We start from the raw sequence: 18,126 nt of genomic DNA on the forward strand, positions 1-18,126 counted from the left end.
GTGCTTCTTCGACGTCTGGATCCTTCCCCTTCGTTTCCTTTTGGATGTTCCTGCTTGTCCTTCTTGTAAAACCAATTCCTTACACAGTTGACTTTCTTGTCGTAAGACACGCGACATGGTAGATTTTGGTACTCCAGTTATCTCAGCGAGCCGGCAATAACTTGGATTAGGTGGCTGGCTTTTTATTTTATCTAGCAAAGCAATTTTGCTAGAAAGTGTCAAATCATTTCTTGGCATTTTGGCAAGGTTTCAATTTTTGAACAATAAGTTTATGCACTGTTCACGCGCGATGTGTATTGTGAGTGAATAAATATGCAACAATCGAAACAGTCGTCACGTACGAGGTGTAATGGTAACTGAATAAGAACGCCCTTGCGCTCGCCTGTGATGCAACGCATACACAATCAGCTGTAAGGCAACGCATGCGAAATAAACTGTAAGTCAACGCTCCGTAAGAAACTCGTAATATGCACTGTGACCTTAAATTTACTGTCCCAATTAAGCGGAATGTTGTCTCAATTAAACAAATAAATTTTCTATTGGCTTCTTAGTTTAGTATCTGTTCTTTACGATTAGTCCCAAATAAGCGGCTGTCCCGATTAAGCGTTGTCCCAATTAAGCGGAATCAGCTGTATTTGTGATACAATTATCATTTACACATTTTCATGCACCTAGGTTTTGTTAAATTTCAAACAGTCGTTTGCAATCTTTGTGTTCTTTCTATATACTAAGAAATTTTTTTTATGTTATGAATTAAAATCAGAACGGGTGACTCATAAACGTTCAATGCTGACTAGCTAACATGTAGACAGCACCGATTAGAATATAAACAAAACAAACCAGAAGTCAGCTTATGGCAGCGGCCGGGATAAGTTGTGACATCAAACAATGGCGTTTCATGGCTTCATTTTCATTGCACGGGACATACGGGGAAGGCTTACTACATTTATTCTAACCTCCTTGTAATTCACTATTCTACTAAGGGTTTCAAATGTAAACAGATAACGACCTCATTAGGCCAAGCGTCAGTCAAACTTTTAAATTAATGAAAACTCTATTGCGCGCAGATTAACTAGAGAGACAAAAACCTTAATCTGAACATAAGAACAACCTAATTCAATCACTTTTAAAGGAAAAGTGCACAGATAGACAGAAGCAAATGCAAAGGACAGCCAAATATCGCCATGGTAAAAGTAGTATCGTCCCATTGTACTAACCATCTATGGAAGTACACCCTCACGGAGCACACTAAAGCCATAGTCGGGCATTAGTTTACAGTACAACATTCATAATAGTTACATATAATAGTTACATATTAATAGTGCATAATTTTCATTACTGACAAATTGGCATAAGGTATACTTTACAGGAGTACTTTGCAGTTGCATGAATGTATACAATAAGTTATTTACAGCTGTACCTACATATTTCTTTTGTGTTTCTGTTTGGGGCCTTATTAATGGTGGTGGGTAGAAATTAGAGCACGTGGTTCGTTGTATATTTGGTTTTTCTGTTATACGGTGGTCAGTTTATATGTTCTTTCATAGTACACGAAAAAAATCCACAGTTTACCAACATTTAAGAATAAAAACATACAGCTCCCCTAGCCGGATGAGAGAAGGTGTATGTATATACATATATAGTTTGTGCTGCCAATTGCAACAAAAAAAGAAAATGAATAATTACATGTTATAACAGTGTACAGACATCAGCTTTCGAAGCAGAAGAGATGAAAAATGAGCATTGCCCTCGCCGGGACTCAAACCACGGATTTCTCGTTTACTCGCCGAGCGTTCTGACAATTACACCACGAAGGCATGCTAAGAAGGTGGGAGAAATACCTTACATACTCCCCCTTTAAAAGGGTGACTGGGGATTAGGGGACCCAATCGTCAAATCCTGGCGGTGGAGAATCATCATCCACTACCTTTTTTTTAGATCAGGCACCAGTGTAGAGACATCAGGTTTTTTTTTTTTTTTTTTTTTTTTTTTTTTTTATATACTGGGAGACTTGAAAAATGAGTAATGCCTTCGCTGGGACTCCAACTACGCATCTCTCGATTACGAGCCGAGCGTGTTGACTACTACACCTCGAAGATATGCTTAAGAAGGTGTCAAAAATACCTTATAACAGTCCCGTATTCAAAATTTCTAAGTTCTACGGCTTATCGTTTTTGAGTTATACCAGATTCATATGTACATTCATACGTACGCAAAGCTGTGACAAAAAAAAAAAATTCCTTTTGAACCCATTTTAAATCTATTTTAAAATTTGTTTTGAAACGAATTGTCTTTTATTTTGTGTGTAGGTACAGAGGTCACGCAAAACCATCCTTCAAATGGATTCGAGAGTGGTCAAAATGGGTATTTTCGTTGAAATATGATACTCGAAATATTTCCCGATTCCAATAGTTCCTGGCAAAAATGAATGGCAACTTAAGGAATGACTTAATAGTTGTATAATTTATAAAGCATTATTTATAGTCTACCTACTCCTGGTGATAATTAAGAATTTGAAGCTATTTGTATTTCTTTTGCTCCTCGAAAATGTTAGTTTGTGATATATTTTCCGCGACAAGACGGGATTTAAAAATTTATTAGAAAAATATTTATTAATCATAAATTTATTGTATAGTATTGTATAGCTTTACGAACGCATTGCATTCTTAAGCAGCAAATACACACGTCAAAATTTTAAAACCTGCATTTCAACTCTTAATTCCTTGGAATTCAGAATATCCTAGCATGAAACAAAGTAGCATCTAAGGGTGTTGCTCATTAATTTCCTTTTTAAACCGCTGAAGTTTTAAGCCCTTGCAGAATGATAAATGCTTATTCTTGTTCAAAGGTCTAAAGACTTGTCGGACAAGTTTCGCTTATTCGAAGCAGAAGAGAGTGAACGAGGGTGTTTTCCTTTCCTTTTGTTTTTTCATCTTCCCAATCAAGAGATAAAAAATTAAAAAAATGGAAAATTAGTGCATCTGGAGCACACGTTGTGAGGCCGCGTCCTTGATGCTTCATCTTTGGATGAATCAACTCATTTAAGACCTCAAAACGTGTTCGCATTCTTACCTTGTTTGCTCTTTTCGACACTTCCGAATAGGTGGGGTTGGCCGGCTTTTGAACTTACTAAGAAATAACAGTTGATACGTGTATATATAGGTAAAACAGAGTTATCTTGAGAAAGTGCTTCTTTCATTGTGTGATTGGATTAGGTAATTTATTACGGAAATGTATTCGAGAGCTGTGTGCCTTAGGCGTGGGTGTCTTCTTAGGGGCTTCCTGAGAGAACTGGCTTGTATTCACGCTAAAGAAAGCCAGAAGGGTCTCGTGCAGCCGGCATCATCACCAGAACTTCTAACTTTCAAAGATCTTATCCACACAAACAGAGGTGCGTCTTATTACTTTCTCCAGCTCAAGTTTATTTTCTGTAAGAAATTGATGGAAAATATCAACATTATTTTCATTCAGTGATTTTGAGACTAAATGTCAAACAGAGCTGAGTTCCAGACTAGCAAACTAACAGTGCTTGTCAAACCCATTAATTGGTTTAGATTACAAACAGAGAAAATTACATAGTAAGAAAACATATTATGATGATTTTATGGGAAATAATTTGTTGTAATATTGCTTCATTTTTCTGGGAAAAAAGCGACTTTGCATCAGGAACAATTTTTCTGATTTTTTTAAAAATTAATTCAGGTTACTTCATTCTTTTTCAGATTTAGATTATGTTATAAGGTGTTTTCTCCCTCGTTTCCGCATGCCTTTGTGGTGTAACGATTGCACACCCGGCGCGTATTCGAGAGGTTCAAGTTCGTGTCCCAGTGAGGCCATTGCAAAGGTTTTGTGTTTCCTACTTAAAAAAATATAACTAATGACTCTACGGTGGCGTCCGAACTAAAAAGTGGTGGATGATGGTATGGGGATTGGGTCCCCTAATCGCCAATCGCCCTTTAAAAAGGGGGAGCATATAAGGTATTTTCTACCTTCTTTCTGCATGCCTTCATGGTGTAACGGTAGCATACTTGGCGCGTGTTCGAGAGGTTCAGGTTCAAGTCCCGGTGAGTGCATTGCATATTTTTCGTGTTTCCTGCTTCAAAAAAACATCTTAATGTCTCTACAATGTTTATAAGTAATTAACTGTTATGTATTCTATACAAAAGAATGCTCTGTTGATTAGCACATTGATATTCAAGTAAACTAGTATTAGTCCAGTATAGCTAAAAAATTAGCATCGCTAGGAAATTTGTCCTTCTTACGTTGAATCCAATAAAGAGTATATTAAAAATTTGTTTTGAATATTTATTTTGAATTAATTTGTTTCAAACTTTCGCTTTTCGATTCGTTAGAGAATCGAAAGCTTACCAGTTTTTAATAAAACGGAAGTTTTTGGTCGAAAATTTAAGTGTGAAATTTAACTTACACAAGAAAATTATCCTGCACGAAAATTTTTCTGGTGCGTTGATGGAGCTGCAGAATAATCCGAAATACTCCGCAAGTACGATTGCTGATATCATTCTTTTGAGATAAAACTTGGGAATAGATGTAAATTTTGTCACCTATGGAAGATATCTTCTCTTACGAAGTGCTTTCATGCAGTAGAATATTAAAAATGACGACAGCAAACGAAAATATTGCTCAATTTCTAAAAGGTGCCCCTTAAAGAAAGGAACTTCTGAAATGCTCGCCATTTCTGTTCTAATAAACAGTCAACAATGAACGTTAAACGATTTTTACGATGAACGTTAAACGACTTTGTGGTTAGTAGCGGAGTGGAAAACAATAATTTAATCAAAAAAGTTATGTTCAGTGATGAGGCGCACTTTCTGTTGAACGGCTTCGGGAACAAACAGAATTACAAGATTTACCCAATGTCCAGATGAAATTGTTGTCCCTTTCAGTATTGCCAACTTACTAGAACAGAAATGCAGGGCATTTCAAGAGTTGCGTTTTTTATGGGACACCCTTCATAATAGAAAACATAAAATAATTATTTTCAGGTAATTGATTAGAACATGAAAAACCTGATTAGGTTAGGTTATCTAAAGATAGCGAAGCACACGAGGGCTATCTCCCTAAATGAATAGATGTCTTCATGGAGAACTTTCTAAGAGAAATTTGCTCATATTCACATGATAAGTGCAGAAATCACGTGTTTCTAATCGTTTGACAAAATATGGTTAAACACACCAACGTGAATGTGTTACTCACATTCACGTAACACATACCAGCGGACTCATGAGCATGGACTCTACGCATGGATGGATTACGGGCGTCTTAGCGCATGGGCCCGCTTGACTTCTTAACGCAGCTGTCGGCTGGACACTTGCCCAGGAGTCCTATCAGCATAGGGCCTCATGCTAATCCATGTGTATCCGTTAAATAGTGTATCAATACTTCCATTATTAAAATATATTTGATATTTAGATTAATTCTATGTAACATATTTGATTAATTCTATGAAATTTGATTTGATTAATTCTTTGATATTTAGATTAATTCTATGAAATTACTTGCTCTGCATTGCTCTTGATGAAAATTGTGAGATTTTTCCTGCATTCTACAGAAAAATAATTTCAGATAATTTGAAATAGGCTTTATCGAATGTTAAAATAATACTTGTAGAGTCATTAGGATTTCTGAAGTAGGAGACACGGAAAATAAACAATGCTTTCGCTGGGACTCAAACCTGGACCTCTCGAATGCCTGCCGAGTGTGCTACCGTTACATCACGAAGGCATGCAGAAAATAGGGAGAAAATGCCTTATGTACTCAGAGTGTTTATGTATATGATGGTAACAAAACTGTATAGGAGAATGTTCATCTTTAAGACCAAACTTTTAAAAAAGTGTTTTTCTTAACACAACTGGCATTATACTTGGAATGTACTTATGTGCTTAGAAAACGACTTATGTGCTTGTATAGCCACTGATTTCAAGCCAATTATAAAGCAATTCTCGAAAAAAAAATACGTCAAATGATGGATATAATAAGAATTTCGTAAAAATTCCATATTGTGCCATTTAAGCTGAGTTTATGTTTTAACAACAATTTTATTTTTATTTAAAGTGCCAATAAAATCAATACATATTTAATATTGAGCCCATATTATTGTTAAAGTGGCATTCTACACGTGGGAAATTCACATTAACATGCACGCAGCTAGTCCGTTCGCCCTGTCAATCTACCAATATTTAGTAATCTTAATCACTCGATCACTTGTGGACATCTGAAAAATCAGAATAAGGTTACAAGTTTCTCCCACCTATTTTAGATTTATAATTATTTTCTGAACGAAGTTGAGTCATAACATGTTTCTCTAATCCTGGTTAAAACTATCTGTATTTTCATCAAAAAGTAGCAAAAAACAAGCAAACCATTATAAAATTAATTCATGATCATTCAGTTTAAAATTAGTAATGAAAAATTAATAGCTTGCTTCTTGAAGTATGTCAGAGAAACGGTACAACATTTTAATCCCGGTTAAGCTTACAGACATTTCGGAAACAAAAAGGCTGATAAAAGCTATATTCTCTAGCTTGAATGCCTGGATGAAAAAACAAGATTGAAGTAAATGCTAGCTGATTTATGTTGCGGTTTGGTTTATTTGATTGCGGTAAAGTCTCGAGAGCTATCTGTCTAAGGAGAAGGATGTCTTCGTGAACGGCTTTCTTAGCGAAACTGGATGGTATATACGTTACACATGAGAAAAACCACGAAACGCCCATGCAGGCAGCCCGTTCGCGGGATTCGAACCTCGGACGAACTACCATTGTTCAACGACTTTACCGCTCGGCCGCTGGTGGACCGCAATTTATGTTCCATCAAATTAACGAGCGTCTGCCCAAATTCGAGCATAGATAATAGTTCTCTGTTGTCATCTTCCTCTTTCTCGCGCAGCCCGCACAAAGGCCATAGAGCGACGTAAAGTCTGCCAGTAGGGTCGGGCTGCGTCCCTCATATCATATCAGCTTCCTCTTTAGAGGCATAAAAATACTCTACTGCATAACAATTTCAACCAATTACAAAATTTTGCGGAGAATTTCTATATAGACAAAGTAGAATTTAAAAAAGAACGAAAAAGCTGAAGCTGTGAAAGTTATAAATACGAAATTATATCTGTTAATAAATTAATTAAAAAGGAATACAGATTTTATTACTTTTGCAAGTGTATTAATCTGCTTAAATTAATCTTATCTACTCATAAGAGAATCATGTTAAGTGAAGAAGAAAATATGACGGTCAGGAAATATAGTTGAGTCAGATGTTCATGTATAACCAAGCATTCACTTAGAGGACATAATAAATTATCATAAATAATAATATTGTCGAGTAACTGTGTAGAATTATTTAGCCTTTCTCAGAGCGGAAAACGTGAAACATTAGCTATACCTTCACGAAGATCTGAACCACGGATTTTCCGAATCCCGGAAGTGCTACCATTTACGCCAGGAGTGGACGCAGAGAAGAAGGCGATAGTTCCTAACATTCTCAACCAAATAAAGGGCGACTGAGAAGAGAAGAACGAGACCCAATAGACCATATCCAGGTAAGGAAGAATTATCGTCCTTTAAACTTTTAGTAGAACAACTAGCTGCCCTGATAGTTTATAATGATTAGCGATAGTGGTTGCCCAGTTTTCAGACGCATGTTCAAATCCCATAAAGGGCATGAATGTTTTCCCAGTTGTCAGACGCATGTTCAAATCCCAGAAAAGGCATGGATGTTTGTAAGTGTATAGTGTGCATGCGGCATGGGGCACTTGAAATATTGGTGAACTGAAGGTGTTCTCGAGTGGTTTGGCGGTAGAGAAAGAGGCATGGGGACCCTCTTATCTGTCCTTCGGAGTGTTCGTTATCAAAATTGGTGCGGAGTTAATGTGGGAGACTATACTTATACTACGGAAGGGAAAATTTTGTTATCTTGCTCACATCTACTTGTACCTGTGGAACTATTAAAGGTTCTTTGGAGTAAGAAACATGAAAAATTAGCTGTGCTCCCAACTTAATTCGAATGTTATCAGCGACACCACAAGACCACATTTCAGGGAAGGCGACAGACAATTCTTTATAATTATGATAAATAGAAATACTGTTGTACATCCATATTTTTAATAACATCTCAGTTCAGAGTCATTGTCTATCATTATTTTCCTTTCTAGATACCGTAAATTTTGGTGGCTGAATGAACGTGTCTTTAGTTTTTCCTCATGTGTAACGTAATGTGAGAGATTTCTATTAGAAAGTACTTTTCAAAGACATTTGCATCGTTGGAAAAATAAACCTAGCTTGCTTTGCTGTAATCTAATAAATCTGAATCCAATACATAAAGTTCGGACTTGTCAGCCAAAAGTTTGGAGGATTTATTCCGTTGAGAAAATGGTTTGCATTTAGCGGTTCATTCAGTCAGCTACTAGGACTCACATCATCTATGCTTGTTAATTTTAATAAAGTGCTCTCATACTCAAATTGCTTGTGCATACTGCCCGAGTGCAAGTTCTGAAAACGGCTGAAGAGACAGAATTTGTCTTTTTTTTAACCAAATGAAAAATTTTATTACCATAATTTAAAATATTTGTTTAAAAAATATAAATAGTCGGAGTTGGTGCGTAGTTGGAGTCCCAGCGAGGGCATTACTCATTTTTCATGTCTTCCAGCATAAAAAAAAAAACCAGATGTCTCCGCACTGGCGCCTGAACTAAAAGAAAAGGTAGTGGAGGATGATTCTCCACCGCCAGGATTTGACGATTGGTCCCCTAATCCCCAGTCACCCTTTTAAAGGGGGAGTCTATAAGATATTTCTCCGGCCTTCTTAGCATGCCTTCGTAGTGTAGTGGTCTGCACGCTGGGCCCGTATTTTAGAGGTCCGTGGTTCGATTACTGGCGAAGGCGTTGCTCATTTTTCATCTCTCCTGCTTCCAAACTTCCTAATGACTCTACAAGCTGTTATGGAAAGTTATCGGTTACCTAACAGTAAATCATATCAATAACATGTGACGTGAAAGGTCAGACTGAATATTTTTTAAAATTATAATCTCCTTTTTTTTTTTTTTTTTTTTTTTTTTTTTTTTTTGTTTTGTTTTTAACTTTTTTGGTAGGTGTTTGCTGTCGAGTTTTTATTGACAGCGTCCAAATTGGATTGAATAACATCATGACGTTTAGGGTCGTTTTGAGTAGCGTTTGATACATTCTTCAAAAGTCGACGAGCTAAAGTCTGGCAGCACGCCAATAGGTATAAACGCCAAGGACATTTCTTTAAATAATCTATCAGTTTCAACTTCTTGCGTGATCAGCGTGACGTTTGCACAGAAGTAAACTTTCAATTCGACTTTCACGTGTATCCATATTCAACCAAGATAATCTTTTTTTCCCATTCAAGTCACTTTTTAACATCTCGGTAATTCCTATCCAGTCAGAATAATGTCATAAGTTTGTTCATAAAGTTATTAATTGGCGGTATTAATTAGAAGTTTCTTTCGTCTTCCTCTAAAAACTTTCGCAAACTCAGAAATAGCGTGTAAAAAAGAATCAATTAACGTTAAAGTTTATATAGGAAAAATATTGGAGAGTTTTTAGGCATCCAAAAAATTCATCAAATAAAAGAAAGAAATTCTGAAAGGATTCAGAGTTTGAAGTCGCACCAGAGGATTAGTTAAGGTTTTTTTATGCTCTCGTTGAGAATGGCAGAATGGCAAGTTACCGATCACTCCGGCTAACACAATGTTATTGCCTTTGTAACAAAGAATCGCTTCTTTCGCCACATAAAATTGTACAGCAAAATTACAAAATATTTAAAAACAACATTCATTAGAATTCCCAATGAAGTATCAGCGGTTGCCATACATTTTTTGTATATTCGCTATATTATTTCTTTAAAAAATATCAGCAGCCATCCTCTTAAATAGTTATCATAAAAATGAGAAAAATGTATAATGATTTTTAGAGTCCAGTTTGTGTCATTTCTTAAATCATTTAATATTTCTGATTAGCCATCTCATAATTTTAATGCACTTTTATTTAAAACAATCATGTTGAAAAGTAGCAAAATTTTCTTAAAAACAGTATTTATTGCTTTTCAGTCGCTTGGTGTCCTACTCGCTTGCGGATTCAATTTGAAAGTTAAATGTTTTAGGCTTTAATGACAGAGTGAGGGCTAGGGCATGGAAATAATAATTACTCGTATTTCATTTATGGCAATTGAAATACACTGCTTTCAAACAGTCGAGTTTGCTGATTAAAATTAAAAAAGATAACTATTTTAAATTATAGAATGACAACAATCTGGAACACTGGAAATAAAAATATTTTATTTCGAATAGTGTTCTCACTTTTCGTTTTCAAGTCGTTGAGTTTGTTACAGAAAATTTCGTTAAATTTATACAAAATACAAAACAAATCAAAAGAAAATTCAAAGTTGCAGCTTAGAGGTGCCCATGGTCGTGTACAGAACTAAGTGTATTAAAATTCGGTGGATCTAGATTCCGCCATTTTTTTACATTATACACATGCGAGATAATTCATTATTAAATTTTCTTTCGGTGATAACAGTTTGAAAAGTTATTCAGATACAAAAGTGGTACAGACAAAAAGGGAGTTTCCACAGTAATAGCACTCAGGTCCTAATGGTACGCAATAAGACCCGAAATTTAAAATACCAGCAAAAGCAAGAATGATACGATAAAAAAATGGAGCTCAAGTAAACGACAACAGTACATTCATTCACTTCCCAGAGCGGGAAAGCCATCGAGTACAGTGAGTAGCATCACCTCTACATTATATGGGGGTTAAGTCTAGGGGGGTAGGTTTTAAACGCAGAGTTCTCATGCCTAGGTCCCCGCACACACACACACACTTTCCTGAGATCTTGGATTTTTTAAAACATTTCATAAAAGTTTGTAATTTTTAGCCAAAAGATACGTTAGTTCGAATGGGATATTAGTATCGAAACGGCATTTTGCGTCGCAACAACTTAAAAGCATTGTATCACTTTTCAGATTGTTGCTGCCAAATACTATCGCCTTATATTATATTTAAAGAAGTTAAATAATGAAGAATCTGCATGAATGTATGTATGTTTCTGGCACTGTTAAAAAATAAAAGTACCCAGAGACTACAAATTTTGAATAACGTAGTTCTTCCTATTTGCATTTGTGCGCTTTTGTTACTTGTATTTCATTTTCCTCCCTTTTAGCCCAAAGGGCGTTACAAGAAGAAGGCTATTAATTTCATTTTAACATTTTGCGTTGATTCACTATAAACGGCGAAACCCTTTTTAAATTATTGCCACCAAATATCAGAACCCTGTATTATATTTAAAGAAATTAGATAAAGAAGAATCTGCATAAATGTATGTATGTATTGTGATAAAGCAACGACACCTAGAGCCATCCAGTTTTGAATAGCGTACGTCTCCACCCGAACACGGGCAACTGGAAACCCGAAGTTTGAACTTCGAATTTGTTTTATTAACTATTTGATGTTTTGTAAAATTTTATAATCAGTTTTCAACGATTTTAAAGTGAGCAGTGGCAACACTGTACGGAATAAAATAGTTTTAGCATCAGCGCGCGAGTCTGTCTATCGGAAATTTTAAAGCTATGCTGCTTTGAAATATTTTGTGGTTTTGCCCTTGAGTGGAATTTTATTATCATAAGCGTAAAGAACGTGAAATTTATTAAACAATGTAAACACATAAAACGCTAATAATTAAAACACAAACAAAAGTTTTGTAAAGCCATCTTAATAAAAAGACTGGACATTGATATGATAAACTGAGAAAAGACTGGAAAAGAAAAAAAAAAAAAAAAAAGCACTGAAAATTGTTCCCAGCTTAGAAAGATGAGTAAATGGTGTTACACTCAAAATTTTACAACTGAACGGTTAGAAGATCTGGATTATAAATATTACTTGAAAGAAGACAGAAATGAAAATCATTACTTTAACTGCATATGTTCTGGAATGAAATTAAAGATTGGCAATAAATCGATATTACTGGAACATAAAGACGCAGTTGAACATAAAAAAGCTCAAATATTGCTAAGAGTGTAGGGTCATCAGGTTATTTTGATGCTGGAGACGTGAAAAATGGTCATCGCCCTTGCTGGGACTCGAACCTGGACCTCTCGAATACGCGCCGAGTGTGCTACCATTACACCACGAAGGCATGCAGAAAGAAGGGAGAAAATGCCTTATACGCCTAGTTCAAATTTAGATACGTTCTTCCTAAATTAAACCTCCGGAGGAGAAAAAAAGGCAGAGTTAACAAATTCTGCATCCATTTCTGAGCATAATATTCCACTTGCGCAATGTGATCTCCTTCTAAAAGCATGTAACAAAGCATTTGGTGATAGCAATATTTTAAAATAATCTCAGATAAAGGCAATTAAAGTGTCTTATTTTATACAAGATGGCACAGCCTATCGTGAAAAAATATACATTTCTAACTTATGTAGAAGCAAAAATTTTCAGAGATAATAAATGAAAGTTCAGACACATTTGAAACTTATCAGGAAAAATTGCAAACAATGACACAGGAACAGATTCGGCCTCTTCCTTTATGAGTTAAATAATTATTAATGAGAATATGAATACAATATATGGCGATCGGAGAATAAGCGTAAGCCAGTGTCATAGGTGGTTGCACAAACTCTGACCCGACAACCTGAAAGAGCAGCCTCTGGATGATTTGTTGAGTTCAACGGGTATGTCCTGAAATCCTGGTGGAACGAAATACTATCGTAACTATTAAGAACGAGTAAAAGTTAAAAATAAACGTATTTTAGATTTAAAAAAAAAGGGAAAAAAAATCTGAAATGTTTCAGATTTTAAATTACGTCCAAAGGGGCGTTTTTTAACATTTTGTGTGTTACCTTTCTTTATTAAATATCATGTTCTTCGCACTTAAACCATAAGATCCCGCTCAACAGCAATATCACAAAATAGTTTTAAAATGAGCATATCCCTTTAGAATTTCCCATATAGAGACTCACGCGCTGGAGATAAAAATGTTTTTTCTGCACAACGTTGCCATTGCTCGCTTTGAAATCCTTGAGTTTGTTAATCAAAAATTCATTAAAGTTTTACAAAACAGGAAATTGATCATAAAACAAATTCCAAATTTCAAATTTGGTCTTCCACATGCCCATATTCGTTGGAAGATTACGTCATTCAAAATTCGATGGCTCTATGTGCTGTTATTTTATCTCAATGCGAGAAATTTCATACATTTATGCAGATTTTCCATTATTTAATTTCTTCAAATATAATGCAGGACTCTGACATTTGGTGGCAACAGTTTGAAAAGTGAACCTACATTTATAGAAGTCCGAAGCAAAATGTCAAAACGAAAGTAAATGTCCTTCGGGACTCAAATCCCTTTGGACTAATAAAAAGGATGATTTATTCTTTTTATTTAGAAAGAACAAAAGAAGTATAACGAAAGAAAAAATATCTGAAAAGATTCAGATTTCAACATCGCACCAGAGGATTTATTAAGGTTTTTCATGCTATATCTGAACTCTTGGGCTCCAACAGTTAAATCAGAGAATTTTTAAAAGCAATATATTTTTAGTATTCTCTGCAGAGTGTTAAGTTGTTAAGTGTTACAGATATTTTTTTAACCTTTTCTCTTCATCCTATCAATGTTCAGTTTTCTTAATAAGATGACCCAAACTTTTCTTTTTTTTCTTTCCAACTTTATTATTTAATATTCCATTCTTCACACTTACGCTACATAGAATTTAACAGCAAAATGATGAAGTTTTTAAAAGCAGCATTATGTTTAGAATTCCCAATACAGTGTTAAGTGTTGCTCTTAATGTTTTTCAGCCTTTTCTCAGTTAGTTATATCAATATTCAGTTTCTTTAGTAAGATGAATTACAAGACCCCCTTTTTTTTCCATTTTAACTTTATTTATTATAAATTCCTTTCTTCGGACTTGCGTCACATTAAATTCAACAGCAAATTCATAAAAGTTTTTAAAATAGCGGTGTTTTAGAATTACCGATAAGTTTTGGTAAATATTGTTTTTATATTCTCTGTGTTATTTGCTTAAAAATAATACAAGGCACTAAACTGGCTGGCAATAGCCTTTTATTTGAAAAGTGATACGGACAAAAATGTGAGAATCTGATACAGAAAGTGATTACACATTTTTCGAATGATTTAAATACGCAATAAAAAAGAAAGCAACTGTTTGGAATAAAAATTTCTGGCAATTGCTTATTATTTGAGATGACAAATATTTGCTGCTACTTTTAAATTTATTCTTTTTTTTTTTTAATGTCGCATGTAAACAAGCTGTGAGTTGAAATATATATTTCTGAAAGAAGAAAAAGAGAGATATTGTCATTCCATCATTCAATAACATTGGGAAACATATTTTTAAAAATTTCGATGTGTAAAATAAACAATATTGTTAATCAGAAAGGGAAAAGCCATCAGTCATTGTTTGTACGAAAGTTAAAATGATTACATGAGAAAAATTAACTGTACTAATGGATTCTAATAAGTCGGTTATAAAAAGAGAAAATCCTCTGACGCAGTGATCAACTAGAAAGTCTTTAAACACATTCGTAGCAACAATAAATAAGATAATAAACCAATATTTACAACTTAAAAAAGCTAAGAAACATAATGTTCACCAGCTTTTGCCAAGGAATGTAGTTCAACGCAGAACAATCTACAGAACTCTGTATGAACACTATTTAGGAGAGAAATGAAAATACATTGTAATCTTTTATGAAGCATGAGTTTACCTAAATGACCGAAAAAAAAAGTTTTGTTTGTTAAAGAAAACGAATGTGTATAAGACCTGGTTCTGAGTAAAATGTGTACAAAACCTGGTACTGTGAATGGAAAGAAAGTGTTAGTAAGAAGTTTTTGATTGTGGCAGATTTATTTTAATTATTTTTAATAATTAAAAGAAAATTAAAAATAAGGAGATTGGAAAAGTTGTTAAAATCAACTCAACGTACTATGAAGAGAAAGTTTTATGTTCCATACATACAAAAGAAATTACATTTCTTTATCCCAGGGACTTTCAAAAAATGAAATTTCTTTAAGACAAAGCAATTAATCATTCTTCGAAAAGTACGACTGCGTTCCTTGATAAAATGAAGACTGATACAGGTATTGCACATAAAGTGCTTAAACGTATTCTTGCGTCTCCTTAAGCTTCAACTACGGACTATATTGCCTTTGATCTCTGGAAAAGAGCTCTATCCACCACGATTGATCGACTTTGGAAAGTAGTGGAAGAAGAATGGTAATCAGTATCCATGGTAATCAGTATCCATCAGTATCCATGGATTATGAATCGCCCCTTCCTTCATGGAAACCACGATGCAGACTTATGGTCCAGGAAAAATTGTTCTCAAATGTGTAAACACTTTTTCTTCAATTAATTCAGTTCTTACTTCGCGGCAAAGCAAAAATGCATCAAAACTCAAAACATCTTCATTGAAAATTGTAAAATACAGAAAAACATAAAGCACCAAATATAGTTAAAACAATTAAAATTAGAGTTTCCACCCAAAAACCAGCATTTCGACCAGTGGGTAAGAAGGCATATTTTTCGATGAACAAAACTAAAAGTTTACTTTTGATTCCACACGGCGAAAAGACATTGAAAATGCAGAAACACGTAATTCACTATTCTGCGAGTTTTAAATGTAAACAATTGGCGGTTCGTTAGACTTAACGCGTCACCTTAAAGTTTTAAATTGTTAATAATTCTACAACAATGCATACAGATTAACTAAAGGAAAAAAAAAAACCTTAACCGGAACATAAAAACTACATAATTCAATACTTTTAAAGCGAAAATGCACAATTACCAGCATATAAAAATAAAAAACTAAACTCACGAAGCCAGGTAACGAAGTAAATCTAATATTATATATATATACGACTAGCGCAGTCGATTGCAGGGAAAAAGTGTGGTGCACAACTACATGTTATAGCAGTCCCCTATATAAAATTTCAACGTTCTACGGCTACTCGTTCTTGAGTTATGCGAGGTACCTATGTATCTTGACACATACGTACCTCGCAAAACTGATTTTTTTTTTTTTACAGATGTCAAGAAAACATTTCTTCTGCATCAATTTTAAATCCAGTTTACAATCCTTTTTGACAAAAACAGTCCTTTATTCTGTCCGTATGAACAGGTGTCACACAAAAACATCGTTCAAATGGTTTCGAGAGCGGTTAAAATGGTTATTTTCTTTGAAATATGATACCCGCGAATATTTTTCGCGATTACAATACTTCCTTTACTTCGTACAAGGAAGTACAAATGCATAAATACTTTATCTCCATTTTAATGGAATAAAATTTCGTGGTGCAGTTTATTTGTTATGAATTTTAAAACTGTTTTACGGTATTATGAACAACTTTGTATAAAGCACCTACCACAGAGCTTCCCAAATAAGGGTTTTGGAAATCAATAACTGATAAATAGCACTCATTGTGTTATTTTATAAAGAGTAATTTTAAGTATTTTATTTGCTAGTTTGTCTCGGGCAGCTACAAAGAATGTAAAATTAATTTCCCCCTCTCTCTCTCTCTTTTTTTTTTTTTTTTTTTTTTTTTAAATATTTGTTTTTAAGAAGAAAAAAAAGAAGAAAGCCTCGCTTGGAGATTCCGTTCGTGGTTATCCTCCGTCCCTTTCAAGGACTTTCGAAACCAGAACATCCAATCTGAGATGAAACGGAAGAGGCTGGTACTAACAACCTAACAAAAGATCTCGTCTTGTTTAGCATCTTTCTTTTACATCTCAGGATTTTTCTTCTTCTTCCTATCGAACTGCTTATTGGCGTTTCTCCGAAAGAAAGTGGCGGAAGTCAAGTTTTATTTAACATGTCGATCATGTTTCTTTTACAGATTACGTACGCAAAGCTGAGATATTAATCTTGTTGTCTTAAGAATGGAGATTTTAGTTTTAACACCTATGTCAAATATTAACATCATCTCATTCATCTTTAATGTGTATGTTGAAAGGAAAAGAAATGAACCGGCAATCTGAACTGTAAATTTAAGCAAAATTCAGTCTCAGAACGTGTATAGTGTTATAAGGTATTTTCTTCCTTTTTTCCGTGTCCTTTCGGGCTGTAACTGGATAGCATGTCTGGCTAGCAGTCGGAAGAGTGGTGTTCTAATGGGGTTGCCCATTTTTCACGTATTCTGCTTTAAAAAAAAAGAAAAAAAAACTAATGACTCTACAGAAGGGGTCTCCAACGTTTTTGTCCCAAAGAGCACATTCTTGAATATCTGTTGGACGGCGGGCACCCTTTACTTTTTAAAGGTGAATTTATAGTTGTATAGAGTTAATAATACATGCATATCAAAAAGAGATTGGAAGCATTTAGCTTTGTGCTGGTATCTGCGCTGCAGCAATTTCTATTTCATCAAAAATGAGAAAACTTTCACATAGAATTTTATTGAAAACTAAGACATTTTTATTGCAATCGCACAGCGGCGGGCACACGTTAAACGATGGGCAGGCGCCATGGTGCCCTCAGGCAAAGGTTTGGGAACCCCTGCTCTACAAATTTACAGAAATGCTACATACATTTTGAAGGAATCGGACATAAAGCCTTGTCTTAAAGAAGCAAAAATATTTTGCTCCATCGGACCAGAAAAATGTTTTTTAAATCGAAAAAATATAAGTAAGACATGGATTTTTGTAAGTCTATAGTGTCTGTGCGGCAAAGGAACACTCAAAATAAAAGGCGATCGAAACGTCCTCTTGAGATATTGTGGTAGGGGTAAGAAATGCATAGTCAGTGTTGCTGAACTATTCCATATGATCTGGTGGTGAAATTCTGGTATTTTAGTCCCTTTTACTTGCACCTGTTTACCATTTTCCTCTTAACCCTTTGGCGGTTGCGAGATCAAGCAATTCTTTCTACCCAAATGCGCGTTATATCTATCAGTCATAAATTTTTAATGCGAGTTGTGTTGTTTGCGCTCACTGAGGTGCGTAACTGGAATGCGAGCTCAGCTGGTTGATGACCACCATAAGGTAAAGCTCTACTGAAGGAAGGGACACAGTCGCCAAATTCATGTGGTGACGAATTACTGTCGACCACATTGTAGTTCGAGCACCATTTATACTTTCAA

General features: G+C 34.8%; 1 protein-coding gene across 1 annotated transcript in view; it reads left to right on the forward strand.

Annotated features, from left to right (window-relative positions):
* Nucleotides 1-3,276: 3,276 nt before the first annotated feature.
* The window catches only part of LOC118194573 (guanine nucleotide exchange factor DBS-like), a 381,336-nt gene continuing 366,486 nt past the window's right edge, over nucleotides 3,277-18,126 (forward strand). Inside the window, exon 1 of the mRNA XM_085813601.1 lies at nucleotides 3,277-3,391. The gene's annotated coding sequence lies outside the window, so the exon portion shown is untranslated. The remainder of the gene's footprint in view (nucleotides 3,392-18,126) is intronic.

The sequence above is a fragment of the Stegodyphus dumicola genome, chromosome 3 (assembly GCF_044657685.1).
Source record: "Stegodyphus dumicola isolate Sdum_Otavi_A_Nest chromosome 3, ASM4465768v1".
NCBI lineage: Eukaryota > Metazoa > Arthropoda > Arachnida > Araneae > Eresidae > Stegodyphus > Stegodyphus dumicola.